Source organism: Phaethon lepturus, unplaced genomic scaffold (assembly GCF_000687285.1).
Source record: "Phaethon lepturus isolate BGI_N335 unplaced genomic scaffold, ASM68728v1 scaffold8370, whole genome shotgun sequence".
Classification (NCBI taxonomy): domain Eukaryota; kingdom Metazoa; phylum Chordata; class Aves; order Phaethontiformes; family Phaethontidae; genus Phaethon; species Phaethon lepturus.
The window spans coordinates 6120-10855 of NW_010511122.1; positions in this window are offsets into that span (position 1 = coordinate 6120).

Here is a 4736-nt window from a genome sequence, read left to right on the forward strand (position 1 = left end):
GTGAGCGGCTGGCCGGCATCGCGGCTGGGGTGGGAGCCGGGGCTGGAGGTGTCCGTCTGGGAGCTAATGGGTCGCGTTCTCACTCCACCCATTCGCCGCTCGCCAATTGGAAGTGAGGGAGAAAGATGCTCTGGATGGATTAATATTGGAGCCATTGAAAAAGCACGAGCCGTCGCCGCCTCGGCCACCTGAGCAAGTGGCATTCGGGAACAAGTGCGGTGGCTCGGGGAGCAGCCGGGAGGGGAGCGGAGGCTGTTTGAACAGCGTCTCTATTAAAGAAGTAGCGCAGGTAAGTTGTGGTCTTAAAAAACAACAACAACAAAAAAAAAAAAAAAACCAAAAAAAACCCCAACACCCTAGCCAAACAACAGAACCAACCCCAAAACTGAACCACTACTGTTGCTGGGTGATGCATTTGGCCAGGAAATCTAGAAAACCAGCTCTGCCAGCTCTTCTATTATTTAATTCACTAAAGTAAGGCAGTACTTGATGTATTTTTGATGGGCTTTGCTGCTTGGTGGTGATATCTATTTTCTGTGCCGGATGTCTCTATGCTGTTGTGTTTAAGGATGGAGGAATACCTTTTGAACTCAATTTACATTAACCAGAGCGCTGTCTTTCAGGGTCTGAATTTAGTTTCAAGATATGCATGGGGAGATGAGCACAAGAGATCTTACCTGTTGTGGATTTTCTCTAATTAATGCTAAAGCATTCTAACAGCCTGTCTGTGAGGCTTTACATACTGATGTTTCACGTGGGGAAAGACTAGTGCTGAGTGAAAACAAAATGCATGTATGTAATCTGTCTAAAATGCTAGCAAACACCGTCCCTGTTGCTGTAGCCATGGAAGCCATGTAGACGAACCATAAACAGTGTCCTAATGAATAACACTCTATCATGTATTGTCAGTTTGTGATTATTTCTCCACCGGACTCAGGCATTTTTATTTTGGGTTGATGATGGACAGCAAAATAGCATCTGGTGCTGCTGTGGTGGTGGTGTTCTTGCTGCTGTTTCGTGGCTCCTATAAACATAGAAACTGTATGGGGTGATTTGTGTTATTCTGCCAAGCCTGTCATGATTTGAAATCCCTGTTTCTGTGGGGAGGGTTGGGGCTGTGGAGGGCAGCTGGGCTGCCATTTCGATATCCTTTGGACTGCTTTTACCCTTAATGACAGGAGGGGATTGTGGTGTTTTTTTCTGTCTTGCTTGGAACCACAACTGAAAATGTGTTTGGTGATGGGGCGACTGGGTTTGCTGCTCTACTTCTGTGTCTTCCCATGTTTCCAGTATAGACCTTGGTTTTGACTTGACTTCTGGTTTTGGGTGAATTGGAGCTGGTTTCCTGTTTCATCCAGATGCCTCTTGAGGGGTGGTGGTGGGAAGGGGTGCAGGACTAACTTCACTGCAAAGCTTGGCCCAGTGGCTGCTGCCTCTTTAGCAGCTGGTTTTGGTTTTGGTGGCAATAAGATAAGGGATAAAAACTTTATAGTAATGCACTTTGTGTTCCAAAACATCCTGGTACCCTGGTGGGATGCTAGAATGTGAAACTGGTGGTGCTGGAGCATCTCTTCTACCTAGCCTCAAACAAGAGTTCTGGAGCTACTAGTTCACACCTTGTAGATGCTTAATTTTTACAGTGTTTAACACAACTGAACAACTGCAGGGAGGGAACAGCTCCCTTCCTCTGAATAGCCCCAAGCAAGTGAAATGTTGATGTCTCAACCATTTTTGCAGGTTTTACACAGTGCTGCTGCTGCTGCAGATAAGGGGCAGGTGGTAGAAGCCCTGCCTGTACAAGGAAAGCATTTCAGCAAAGAAAAATATCTTGGGCACATTTATGAATCCACATTCAATCTTGACCAAGACTTGGGGCCACTGCAGTATCTTTTTTTTTTTTTATTAAGAGTTATGAGGTTTTTGATAGGGCCCTGCAAGCAAAAGAGCTGTCTGAAAAACTGTCAGTAAGAGTTAAAGCTTTCTAAATTATTTAAATGTTTCAGGAAAAGTCTACTGGTCCGTTCTTGGGCCTTTGCCAGCTTGTGGGATCTCTGGAGGTATTCGCTTTCTTTCCTCTCCATGTAGCACTTATGCAAGAAATCCTTGCAAGTCTTAAATCACTTTTTTTAGAGGGCCCAACAAAATGAAATCTCCCTTCATCCTGGGGAAAAAAGGCAAATAGCCCAAATTCTCTGTCCATCAGCCAAATCCCGAAGTGTCGTCGTTCCGCCACTTCTCAGCTTGTCCTGCTCACCTACGAAATGCTGGCCAAGAAACCTGGTGGAGGAGGAAAAGATATCCCGTTAGCAAAGCAGCTGCACGGCTCTCAACTTACAGGATTGCTTCCTCTTGCGGCTCACCTCTGGGAGGCACCCTCGGATATTAATTGCTCGGGTGGGCTAAACTGGGATGAGTCAACCTGGACAGCTTGGTGCTGCTGGTAAATCCAAGCACTGCTGACACCAACCTTTAGCATGCATGGATGTTTTTTGGGGGGAGAGGGCTCTGGTTGCTGTCACTGCTGCAGAAAGTGATCTTTTATTAGATGGCTTTATTGCGATGGGTGTTCTGGAGGAAGCCAGGAAGGGGATGAAGAGGGGAATTGCTCAATGCAGAGAGGAAAATGCTTTGAAAGCAGACATGTCTGATCCCTGAGCTTGTGTGTGGGTGTGTGTTTGGGAGTGAGCAGGCAGGAGGATGCTTCCTGCGTTATCCTTTCAGGGTGATGCTTTCTGTTTTCACATCCAGTGACTGTAGAAATTAGTTCTGGGGTTTTGTTTACCAGAGTGACCGTGGTGTGATTTAAGACCTCCTCAAGACCTCCTCATGCCATTTCTCTTCATTAGAAGAATATCCAGCTCCTTGCATATAATCCCTGATTTGACACTTTAGTGCCCGCTGAGCCATGAAGCTATAACGTGTATTCCACCTGGATGGGGACTGGCATCCCAGGGTGGTCACACTGTGATGGAGGACACTGTTTAGATAGATCCATGGAGCAAAGCTTTATGCCCAGGTGACTGGTGCACTGTGATGTAGCCTAGGAAATGTCAGAGGGTGGTGTCACGTCTGACGTTCTGACATGTCTGTCACGTTCTGAAAATCAGAAACGGGATGCTTATGTGTGTTAGAGATGTTTAGTTTGGGGCAATTTGGACCTCTTAGTCCTAAAAATGGGGTTTTTGGGGAAATGAAACCCTTGTAGGAAGCAAAGAGGTGGTGAAAATCCTTTAGAAATACTGCTGGAAGGGGGGGCAGGGAAGACAAGTGACACATCTATGCAATTCTATGTATGTTAAATATGCATAACTTTGAAGAATTGCTCTTCAGCAGAAACATCCTCTCCTGTAAAGACTGCTAGAGGACTTGGCCATGTCTACACATACGGAAAGCAAAGCTTGTGTCCCTGCAGCTCTGAGTCCCTTGGCTAGAGCAGCAATTTGCCACTGTATTGGGCTACTTAAAAGCACTTTCCTTCTTGGCATCTGCTCTGGCCAACACTTTATAGTCTTCTAAAAGCTTACCAAGGTGAAGAGGTTTGGAGTGGATTTAAATCTTCCTGGGTCATGGCTGTCTTCTAGGTTGTTTTCAAGATCTCAAAAGTTGATTTCTTGTAGATGTTTCCATGCAGGAGATGTGTTAAACAACCTGTTTAGGTAGAAGTCTCCAACAAAAATCCAGTATAAGTATACCACATCTCTGCCTGCATTAACCCTCTAGTCATGCCACGTGGGGATGTTGTGGGGCTCTGCTTAACCCTTCCGTGTGGCTATGCCACCAAGATGAATGAAGAGCAAGTTGAGGGGGGATAGGGCTCTGGCGTGTCTCATGGAAGAAGGGTTTATCCCCCTCAGCCTCTGCTCGGGATGAGACATGGATGGATGTATCTGCACTGAGAAGGCATGTGTGGTGCTCGCACGAGGAGCGAGACTGTAGAGCTGTAGTAAATAAGAGTCCTTTACTTACCCCTTCAAGCCTGAACTCCTTGGAATGTAGCAGTACTAATATTTCCCATTTGATGACTTACAAAAGGTCTTTTTACCCCTTTTAAGTTTTTTCTATTATGTTTTCCTTTGTCTTTATTGATGCAAATCAGTGCTTTCTGGGGAAAGGCCTGTGTTTGGGCTTGCCACAGGCTCATACGCTGTATTTATGGGGCACTTTCCTGCCCAGGTATTAACAAGCAGCATGCCTTACTCATCTTACACTTCCTTGAATTACAGTGATTAGTTTTGAAATGCTCACTTGTGTGGTTTGTTTTTTCATCTTTCTGTACACCTAGAGAGGTGTGACAAACACTGGTAAAATCTCAAGCTCTTGTCCTGTATGTCAACTGTTAATGCCCAGAACAGCAGCATAGGGGCACGCTTCTCATCTCTGACTCTGCCAGTATGAGCTGTGCTTTCACCAGTGTTTTCCAGTTGAAGTATGTGGGGCCATGGGAAAGGATCAGCTGCTTAAGATGTAGATAGAAATGAAAAGAGGTAACTTAAGGCAAAATAGCTTTTTGCATGCTGCTGTCCATTCATTCTTGTTGACTTGAATGGTTTTAAATCACCAGCAGCAAATGTCTCCACCGGGAGAACTTACTGCTTGGTTCTTCCCTGAAAACTGCCAAAATCTCGTGTGTTCTGAGCACAAGTGATGCTATGTGGGGCAGCCCTGCAATATTGATATAATTTGACCCGATTAGCTAGTCGGTGTGATCAGATTTGCTGCCTGTTGAGCTCTTTCCC